Raw genomic sequence first — 12,123 nt, forward strand, 5'->3', positions numbered from 1 at the left:
ACGGGTTAATGGAGGCACAGCTCCATCACCACCTTTAAAACTTAAAAAAAAAAAATTCTACCTAGAATTCCTGCTGTAGGCATCTGCACCATGCCTGCAGTATGCCAAGCATTCTGCCAAAATATCTTCAGTTACTTCCTGATTTAAATTTTGCACTTGATGAGCTCAACACAGGCCATTGTGGGACAGAAACATACTGTGTTAACTCAACCATCTTCTGTGCTGAAAAATCATAAATTTCCCCTCGGCAATATATGTGCAATATCTGACATCTATGTATGCCTGTATCTGTAGGTGCGCTAAAGCATTTTTTTTTTTTGTGAACAATTTATGTTTGCATATAATGAAGGTGAAAAAAAGAATAAAACCTCATAGATTATAGTGCTCAATGTTTTTACTAAGTGCCTAATGAATATTTTGTTCTTTATACACATACTCTGAGATTTGGGCACTGGATGAAGAGTTTCATGTATCGTGTTAAAGTTGGAAACCCCCACAGTACAATCCTTTCAGTGTTTTTATGTCATATGTTTAACAAAGTTCCATGGAATGGAATTGTAGAAATAAAAGCTTCTTTTTATTCATAAAGTGATTGGGTCACTTCTTCATTATTGGAATGGGTGAAAGCCAATGTAATAGCGTCAATAGCATTATAAGAGTTGGATATGGAACTAGATTTGTATTTACTTGTGCACAGACAAGGGAGAGTGTATTCTAGTCTTGTCACTAGTGCTGTATTAACCCATAGAAAGACTAGTTCAGAGTACGCTTGGGAAGGTGCTTATGGAAAATGTGTGTTATAGCAAAATCAGCTTGTCCTTAACAGGTATAGCAGTCCTCATGTAGCAAAGAATCTCCTTTACTTTTCCTTCCTATTACATGTATGTCTTTACTGAATTGCAAAATACTTCAATATCACTACACTCTTTTAGAGCTTTCTACAGCAGGGCTAGAAATTGCCCACTTACATGTACCTGTGTTTGTTGCCATTTACATAGTGGAATCATGACAAAATTTATTGATTGAATCATCATTCTATTTCTTTCATGTCCACATGATATAGTGCTCATAAATATTCTGGATGACTGAAGAATGGAAATCCATATCATTACAGCAAATGGCATGTCCAGTTCATGTTTTCTTGCTCGCATTCATTATGGTATATCTGTAAAATTTTGGTTAGTTACTGCCATTGTTGTTGGTGTTGTCACTGCTATTGTAGTTGATTGATGTACATGTATGCTTCGAATGAGGGTAGCTGAGCATAATATGCAATACAAGTTGTATATAATTAAGGTTCCATGACATTTGCTCCCGCAACAATTTTGCTCGCATGAAATATCTGCACTCTACTAGGCCAAACATAAATTCTACTCACAAACATAACCCTAACCCTTATCCTAATCCTCACATCAAACTAATCTTAAACCCTACCACATCCCTAATTCCAACCCCAAGTCCTTGGAGAAAATAAGAGCAATTGTCTCAGGAGCAAATGTTGTGTCACCGCATATGAAAGATAAGATTGAGAATAATTAGTTGACAAGAGTCAAAGCACTTTGAGACATTCTTTTTCACTTTCATTGCAAGATGACCTTTATAGCCACACTTTTAATTTTCTGCCTTCACTTCACTGTATCTAATAGCTCATTACATATAGAATGAAAATATATTGTAACCACATTTCCAAACAAAATATACAAACATCTGATCATTGTAACAAAACATCCACCATGAGCGGCCTGATAGTTCGAGAAACCATTGACAAAACAAAACAATTAAAGAATGTCTCTATTTCATTATGAGACCAAATACATTTCACTTTATACTCGTGTGAGAATATCGACTTGAAAAAGAAGAACTTGCACAATCTTTGACAATCAAACTATACTGTATTCACAACACTCATACCAGATCCAAACACCAAGTTGGGCCCAGGAGCACTCCTGAAGTGCTTTGACTTGAATATGCCCCTCTGAGTCTGTTTGTATACAGAAATTTCCCACTCACCGTGACCACACGCGAAGTGGCTGAGAGGAGCATAAATGTTGTGGCGACTTTCCTGTGCGCAGAAACTTCTTGCACATAAGCAGTATGCACAGTGCTCGTTCACCACATGTCACTTCTAGAGCTATCTAATCGTTGGAGACTGTTCATACAGTGTTATGAGCACCTCAAGAGTGCTCCTGAACCTAGCCTCAGGTGGTGCATTAACTTAAGCACTCCTGGCAGGGTGCAATTGTTTGTTCATACAGAGCTTTAGGGTTCAGGAGTGCTCCCTAGAATGCTCTATGTGCCCTGGAAAATGTGGTACTAGTCTCATAGACCAGTAGACCACGGAACTAATAAATTCAATTTTTATGCAAACCTTCACAACAAAGGTCGTTCCTAATTCCCACAAAGCTTGCTCAAGGCTTGCCCACATAGCAACACAAACACAAACCGGATTTCTGGTATTGAAATGCAGATATACATGTAGACTGAACAACTAGTACAAGTAACTACATGTCCAGAGGAAAATACCAAATGTTATGAAATACAATGGTGAATTAACTTATTACCTGTGGTGTACATTTTTTTTTTCATTATGTGCTTTTGGCACCTTATCAAACTCCTTCAGACAACTGGTCAACATCCTCATTTATATACATTCAAGACAAGTCAACTCAACACAATTTCTCATGAAATGTGTTACATCACTACAACCTATATTGGGCTGTATTCACAGATAACTCAAGGATTAGACATAAAGCACTCCAGCCGTGAAAAAAGATGCACATGATTCAAAGAAAAACAGCATGAAGGAAACCACTGCGCCCAACTAAAACAATGAATATTTCATACTTTAATGAGCACAACCCCATAGCTGCAAGATCAAACAAGGAAAAGTAGAAATTACGCGGTGCGTAACATATGTCCCCGCCGGAAGTAGCATTTTGTAACAAAATGTGCAATATAGGTAAAAAATCAAGGTCAAAGGTCAAAGAAGTCAAAGGTCAAAATTCTGTGTAGAAGTTTTGAAGCCCTCACCTAGTGCCATCACATAAAGCAAATGGAATCGAAATTGGGTTAGAAATGGGGAAGGAGTAGCATTTTGTAGCCAATGTACAATATAGGTCAAAAATCAAGGTCAAAGGTCAAAGAAGACAAAGGTCAAAATTCTGTGTAGAAGTTTTGAAGCCCTCACCTAGTGCTATCACATAAAGCAAACGGAATCGAAATCGGGTTAGAAATGGCGAAGGAGTAGCATTCTGTAGCAAAATGCACAATATAGGTCAAAAATCAAGGTCAAAGGTCAAAGAAGTCAAAGGTCAAAATTCTGTGTAGAAGTTTTGAAGCCCTCAACTAGTGCCATCATATAAAGCAAACGGAATCGAAATCGGGTTAAAAATGGCGAAGGAGTAGCATTTCGTAGCAAAATGTACAATATAGGTCAAAAATCAAGGTCAAAGGTCAAAGAAGTCAAAGGTCAAAATTCTGTGTAGAAGTTTTGAAGCCCTCACCTAGTGCCATCACATAAAGCAAACGGAATCGAAATCGGGTTAGAAATGGCGAAGGAGTAGCATTTTGTATCAAAATGTACAATATAGGTCAAAAAATCAAGGTCAAAGGTCAAAGAAGTCAAAGGTCAAAATTCTGTGTAGAAGTTTTGAAGCCCTCACCTAGTGCCATCACATAAAGCAAACGGAATCGAAATCGGGTTAGAAATGGCGAAGGAGTAGCATTTTGTAGCAAAATGTACAATATAGGTCAAAGGTCAAGGTCAAAGGTCACGACTGAAATTCTGTGTAGAAGTTTCAAAGCTCCCATGTAGTGCTATCATATAAAGCAAACAGAATCAAAATTGGCTCATAAATGACAGAGAAGTAGCAAATTGAAGATTTTGATCACACACGGACGCACACACGGACACACGGACGGACGGACGGACACACGGACGGACGGACACACGGACACACACACGTACGGAGCCCGTTTCATAGTCCCCTGCTCGAACTCGTTCGGCGGGGACAATTACTTCTGTCTGAAATACCTACTTAGGTGTGTATATGTACTGTACTGTATACACCCTATATTTCACATGGTTTTTATTTTCGTGAATTCAACAACACAAAAAAAAAAATATATAAACTCTGATTCCTAATAAAAATGTGACATGCACACATACATTTCTCTGTTCGCTACTGGTGCTCCCTGATTGCAAATTTAACCACTCACGAAATTGTCAGAAGTCCCGACTTCACGAAAAATTGAGACTCGCTAAATATATGGTTTATGTGTTACTGTGTACATATCACATTTTGACACGTAATATGTATGATTTCAGGTTCTGTTGGGATTAGTGTAAGTTAAACATACATAGTAGTATGGTGAATACATTATTGCAATAACATCATTAATTCTCCGTGTATTTATTTTATAGAGAATGTATACCACATGAAATCTTGCATCAGTAGAAGTGAACAAAAGCAGCAGAATTTTTACGAAGTTTCTATGAAGTATTAAAGACCTACATAAGTTCAAAGCCCATAGAATGTTAGGGGACATATGCAGACTGTGTTAAAAAAAATAATGTTTTAGTGGTGCAACTCTGAAGTCACTTGCTGCAGTAAATCTATTGGATTAAAAAAATATCACCAAGTCACCTTATTTTCTTTGTGTTTCTTTACAAATTATCCCAGGCAGCAACAAAAAGAAAAGAAAAAGAAAAAGGGATTTCTTAAATCTTTTTTTTTTTTTTTGAGTAGTTTTGTAGAAAAGCAAGTGAATATTTGACACTTAACTGATAATTGCAGAGCTTGACTTCGGGATCAATATTGTGTGATGTCACTGAAAATAAATAAATAAATGATTAAATAAATAAATAAATAAAAAGTACAGGGCACTACAATGATGCAATGATATCACAAACCAGCAATTAGTGAAAGTAATACGATATCACAAAACCAAATACCACACATCAGAAAGTAATATGAAGTATATACTGGAAGTCCTCAAATCTAGAACAAAACAAGTCACCCTATACAATTTCAGCATCATACATTGTACATCATCCTAATATCATGCGCAATGTGCTTTATCATGAATAGAGCCAATTTACACAGGTCAATATACTACTGTTACATACGAAAAGGCAAAAAAGGAATGAGCATGAGTAGAACTAAACAGACTTGGATAGTCCTACACAAGACCCCAGTTTCGAGTTAAGTATGCTGGACACACAGTAGTGGCAATTTACAGCTGGTAATTGCTCGCTTTGTAGAACACAAAGCACAAACACAGTTTGGGACTACATAACTCACAAAAAGTCATTAAAAAAATTTACGAGGTTTACATGATTTCAAAAAGATTTATCATAATGCTGACAAAATACACTGTTCAAATACAAAATGAGAATATCAACGATGTTCTCTGGGCTCCTTGCCCATTTCACCGAAAGATTGGCTTGTATCTTGTTGTCGGGGATATGTTCCGTGGATACTACGTCTGGCTTCACAAAATCCCCTCAGAGGAGATGTGTAAAAGTAAAAAATGATTAAAAAAGCTCCTCTGGGCTCCTCTTGCCCATGTGTTATAGCCAACAGTTTTTCTTTCTGATACATCAAAAAAAAAAACTTCAATGGGAATGCAGGTTTTACCATATCAGGCATGAATAAAGTATTTACATCAGCACTTAAACATTTCACAGTAAGAATACAACATAAAAATGATCTTGAAAGACCTCTTGTTGATGGGAGACAATTCAGATATTCATATGGGGACAGTGTAGACTCCTTCTGGTCTTCCCATTTCACTCCATTTACATCAACTCTATTAAAACCAATATTTACCTCACTTAGAGTGAATCTCATATACGTGTCAACGTCAAAAAGTGAAATCTTACGTTGATTTGAAGTGCCACAAATCCAACAGTCCACCTGCTGTAGATCAGCAGAATATTGCCAAAGTTGTGGCTTTTTGTTGGCACACAATGATTTCACTGACCGTTAGGTGTCCATCCCTCCATTTGACTGAACAAAGATGTAAGACAGGACTCTCAAAACATTATGAAAGTACAGTTGACCTTGCCTGAGTTCAATCTATTTGGACTGAAGAAACAGCTTCGACTTATGAGGGATTAAAATCAATAGAATACTAGTATAAAGAGAAGAGGACTTGAAAACACTTTCAACATTTGGGAGATTATTTGACTCATGCGAGGTCGACTTTAAAAGCAAGGTTGACTGTATATCTGCCAAAGAATGTAGGATCAAATCTGGAGTGCTCCTGCCATGCCTAAAAACTGTGTTGTTAGAATCTCTATCAGCAACTCTCATCTTTAAAGGGACACAGTCCTCACGAAATTTAAAAAAATATGTTGTTGTTGGTACCTCCAATGAACTACTTTCACCAAAAACAAACTTTAAAATCACCAAATAAGCTCGCACATTTTGGTTGAAAAAGTGTGACTCTGCATGGTGAATATGCTAATGAGCAAGTCTTGGCGGAGAGTCATACGTCGTCGATGCACAACTCTTCCCAGCCGTGTTCTGCTCGTTATCCGCACGCTCCCTAGTTTACCCGGATGCATGAAGACGTCGGTGGCTACTCCGACTCGTATTTGACATTGTTTCTACGTTGTGTGTGTGTGTGTGTGTGTGTGTGTGTGTTTGTGTTTGTTTGTGTGTGTGTGTGTATGTATTGTGTATTATATTCGCACGTGTGGACGGTACAACTAGATGATAGATCTACGGTAGATACGCGTACGCACCCCGTACGCGGTTTGCCCTTCGCACGTACTTTTCCAGTCTCAAGCGCAGCTGCAGCCCTACCTGTCGCCGCTCATGCATGTTCTATAGTACGTACAGAGTGTACATATTTGTAGGTAGAAACGATTCTACACAGGCCTGCTAGTACACTACAGGGGCGACCGCATTCAGCGTCGTCTGGTCAGGCTATCTTCATGATCTTACATCAGTAGTTTTGCTCGAATCGTGCAGAAAATTTCCCAGGAAAATCCTTTTTTCCGTCCCAGACCAACAAAAGTATCGTGAAAGGTGAGCTGTATGGCTGGGAAATATCGGTACAACGATGCCGAACATAAGAAACTTAGGGCCTACAAAATCTCGAAATCGTGTTGTGACCTACCTGTGCGTGGACAATTTGTGAAGTGATGTTTTTACGTGGACCGGCAGGCTGTGGCCCTCGGTTATAAACCGAGAAAACTCCTGAAACCAGATGCAATCCTGACCATTTGCTCACATGAGTTATAAAACAGAAACACCTCGAGCATCGACTTCGAAGAGAACCGAGGGAAAAAGCGTAGAGAGGTAAGGAAAGTGGCTAGCTATGTTTAATTTACCGTGGGCCTGCAGCCGGAGTTGGACTGCAGTATAGTGCCACTGAGCTAGCTGCTGCCAGTGCCGACTGGACATGCACGGCAAAGTGGAGCGAAATCATATCCCTACGACCCCCTGTGTTTACCCTTCCCGGCTCACGTCATTTTTTTTTTTCGAGGAAAGGCGATTATCTGACTACTTACAGAAATATTGAGATACAAACAATATTTTCTTTGAAGAATTCGACTCTCTCATGCACAGGTTATCTTCGGTTTGAATGCCAAAATCGACTGGACGGAGTCGAGTGTAGGGTACTGTGTATTGGTACATGGTATGGTAAGGATTTGCGCGCGAGAGTGGTTTCTACGCTAAGAAGTATGCAACACGGACGGAAGCTAGAAAACGACCGTGCCTATTTGATGTCAAGTTCATGGTATATTTGGTTTAAAAATACATATACATTTATGTTTACAATATTAATTTTTCGTAAATTATATATATCTAAGCTTGAAATATTTTGTTTGAAATTATAAAACCACAAACTTTCACATTATATGATAAAATTGTAACTAATCATTTGAACACTTAAATTGGTTTTTAGAGGCACGGCTGTCAACTTGGTGAGTAGGGATGCACCACAGAACTCTTACACATACCCTGCGTTCAGACGATCCCCCGCTGCGAGGGGAATGTCCCGTTTGCCAGGACATCCCCCGGCAATCCCATCGTGTGGACGCTCGGTGGGACATTCCCCTGTCCCCCAGCAAGCTTGTCGAGCCCGGCAACAAATTCTGGTGGGGGACAGAGCGCGCAGCTCATGCAGCTGTTTTTCTCCTAAGTGCGCATGCTCAAAATGCAATTTTGTACGCGCATACGGTGCCTAGCAGTGATTTGTCCCCCGTTCACAGGGGGATATCAAGACACGTGTGGACGGTCGATCGTAAAAAAGATACACCCGGCGTTCAGACGATCCCCCTCTTCGCGGGGAGCGCGTAGAGAGATTGTATCGTTTTTACGATCGACCGTCCACACGTGTCTTGATATCCCCCGGTGAACGGGGGACAAATCACTGCTAGTTTGAAAGTTTGAAAGTTTATTTACTCACAACCCAAACTCTGGGTATCGGAGTGCAATGAAAAACATATAGCACATTATAATATCAATAAATAATAATTGCAAATAACTCTGAAAAGTGTACAAAACAACTATAACAAACAAAATAAGAATGAAATACGATTGATGAAAAGAAAAAAAAATGTACAGAAATATACAATATATACACGATATATAGTGAAAAAAAAAACAAAGAAAGGGAAATATGACGAGAGAGAGAGAGAGAGAGGAGAGAGAAAGAAGGGATATATGGAGGTGAAGAGGGAGAGTGAGAAGGACACAAGACTGGTGAATTAACAAAGGATATACGAGTGACTTTTGGTTCAGGAAAAAAAGAAAAAAAAGAAACAGAAAAAAAGAAAACACACGAAGACATATGGAAATGAATTCATACGCTAAGTGAACAAGAAGGAAGGAAATATGGACGAGAAGAAGAAGAATTAGAGAGGGGAAGAAAAAAGGAGGAGAGAATGAAAAGACAAATAAGTTACAAATCAATTGTAAAGAAGGCACAGCCTGTAAAAAAGGCATGTAGTATTTGCAAAAAGGATAAAAAAATACTAATAATCTAAACATGTGTCATTATACAATTACAAAACTTGGATAAATTGGAAAGGACTGTTTTCTTTTGACAATTAAATAATTGATCCATCTTCATAGTGTTGGGGTATTTCCAGTAATATTTTTTTAAGTATTTCTTTCGTTGTTCATTAAAGAGTCTACACTAAAAAAGGTAGTGAAATTCATCACCAATTTTCTCTTCATTACAATGGGTACAAAATCTTTCGTTTCTTGGAATCTGATTGTATCTTCCAGAAACAATTGGCAGTTTATGATTAGCGCAACGGAATTTACATAAAATTTTTGCCTGTGAATCATTAAGGTGTCGAAAATACTTCTCAAAATGAAGATCCTGCTTAAAAATTCGATAATTTAAACATTGAGAATTTTTGTCTACATTACTATGCCACTCTTGTTTATAAATATCATTTAATCTGGTACTAACTAAACTTTTGAAGCCAGCTAAAGTGAGATGTGCTGCTTGGCTGTTCCAAATTGCAGTTAGACCTAAGTTGTTAAATATTTCCTTTATCCTAATTACCCATGTCATCGAATTTTCTTGCCTCGCCGATAAAACATATTGAAAATTATACAAAATATGCGCTCTCTTTGACATATTACTGTTAACAAGTTTAAACCAAAACATTAACATCCGAAGGGTCACTGTTTTTTGTAATCTATCTTTACCTATTTCTCCGTAAACCATACAATTCGGAGTTCGCTTATGTAATCCAAGAAGTTCCTTACAATATCTACAAAAGAAAGTTTCAATTTGGGCGAGGTCTTCAAAACCCCAAATTTCACTGCCGTAAAGCAAAATAGGCATGATCAAACGTTCAAATAGCTCTAGTTTTACGTCGATTGGAAGGAGGAGAGGTAAAATTTTACTTTTCATAGAATACAACGCTCTTTTGGCTTGGGTTACTTGTTTGTTTATAGCTTTCTTAAAATTATTATTATAATTGAACGTCGTTCCTATGTAAACATAATCATCGCAGACACAAATTTTGTCATCTCCGAAAAGAAAGGTAGGAGCTGTTCTAACTTTTCCACGGGAAAAAATAACTATCTTAGTCTTAGCAGTATTAACGGTCAGATGCCACAATTGGCAATAATCAAATAAAGCATCAAGAGCTAACTGGAGTTCCTCAGCATTTTCAGCCAACACAATCGTATCATCTGCATAAATTATAGTAAAGTGAATAAATCAACAAACATATTCACTTCTTCGGTAGAACACGTTTCATTGATACCTGACGAAAGAAAATCCATACCAGGGTATCTCTGAGACAGAAATGACGAAAAATCGTTTAAATACAACGAAAATAATATTGGTGATAAATTCTCACCTTGTTTTACACCTATGTTACTCTTAAAAAAATCTGATTTAGAATTGTTATAAAAAACGCAGGATTTTGACTTTCTATAGATATCCTTAACGACCCGGAGTAATTTACCATTAATTCCATGGTCAAACAATTTCAACCACAGTGAAGATCTATCAACCAAATCGAATGCTTTTTTGTAATCAACAAAAGCTGTATACACCCTTTTCCTTCTCTGTAAATAAAAATCAAGAATAGCATGTAATGAAAATACATGGTCCATAGTTGAATATCCGCATCTAAAACCAGCTTGTTCCTCTCCTAACAGGCATTGTGATTCTACAAACAAAGTTACTCTATCATTTAATACTGCCGTGAATAGCTTCCCAACACAGCTCAATAATGTAATACCTCTGTAGTTGTCAACACAATCTCGTGAGCCCTTCCCTTTATACAATGGTTTTATCAAACCGTTTACCCAATCTGTTGGGACAATGCCACTGTCAAATATAAGATTAAACAATTTGGTTATCAACTTGACCAGATTTTTTGAACTATTCTTCAGAAGTTCATTCAAAATCAAATCAAGGCCTGGTGCCTTGTTATTCTTAAGTCGTTTCATTTGATTGACAACTTCCGATATTTCAATCTCTCTGTCTAATTCTTCATTTGACATATCATGAAGCAGTGCTTCAATACCAGCATCATAAGATCGTACGTTACCACTACCCAAACTTTTAAAATGATCATAAAAATCATGCGATGATAGTTCTTGAGATGTTTCACAGTATCTATTCTTCCTATTAATCAGTTTCCAATAATCTTTCGGATTTGAACTTTTTAAATTCCTTAACGCTGAATTTAATTGCCAGGTATGATTTTGCTTCTTTAAACGGATAACATTTTTGTACAGCTTACTTTTACGTTTCATTTCATTCTCACTGTGATCAGTTTTAGTTCGACGGAAGACATTTCTTGCTCGTATAAAATCTTTTCTTGCATCAGAACATTCCTTATCAAACCAAGAATTTGCGGGAAATTTGTTTCGGCGTGCCTTGAAATTCTTTGTTTTAGACTCAATAACCATATTACACGCATCTGCAGCATCTAAATAGATATTACGTAGATTACCAGTGATCTTATCAATTTCACTTTGAGAGATGTTTCCTTTAGCAAGTGTCTCTATGTAATCTATTGATGCAAGTATTTCTGCATCATCAAAATTTTGAACGAATATATTTCTTTTCTTATCCTCCCATTTGATCTTGATTGACTTTTCATCATTACAATTACCTACGTCTGTTCTAAAAACATTATAATTTTCAGTAGATCTTTCTACAGCATGAGCAAATTTATTGACAATTTCGAGTGAAATCGGACAGTGTTTGTCTGATAGAAATTTATCAAAAGTACCGATGGAGAAATTTTCAATTTTTGTGAACACTTCGGGAGATGCCAAAGCATAATCAACAGTACTGGCACTGCCACATGTTAAACGACCAATACCGAAATCATCACCGAATCTGCCATTCACTATATGTATATCCATACTTTTGCAAAGATCTAATAATCTATGACCGTTATTATTAACATGATGATCATTGTTGAACCTTTTAGTACAAATACCAAGCAATTCAAGTTCAGATTGAGAATCAGTTATATTCTCGGATATGAATGACAAACCAATTTCATTTTGAATATCATCTTCCACTGTAAGAAAATCACCAAGTATCCCTGTTCTGGCATTGAAGTCTCCTACCAACAAAAACGGGAGATCGTATTTAGCCCGCAGAGTCGTACAATCA

Source organism: Diadema antillarum, unplaced genomic scaffold (assembly GCF_040938485.1).
Source record: "Diadema antillarum isolate AM-2024a unplaced genomic scaffold, OU_Dant_1.0 seq00001321_RagTag, whole genome shotgun sequence".
Classification (NCBI taxonomy): Eukaryota; Metazoa; Echinodermata; class Echinoidea; order Diadematoida; family Diadematidae; genus Diadema; species Diadema antillarum.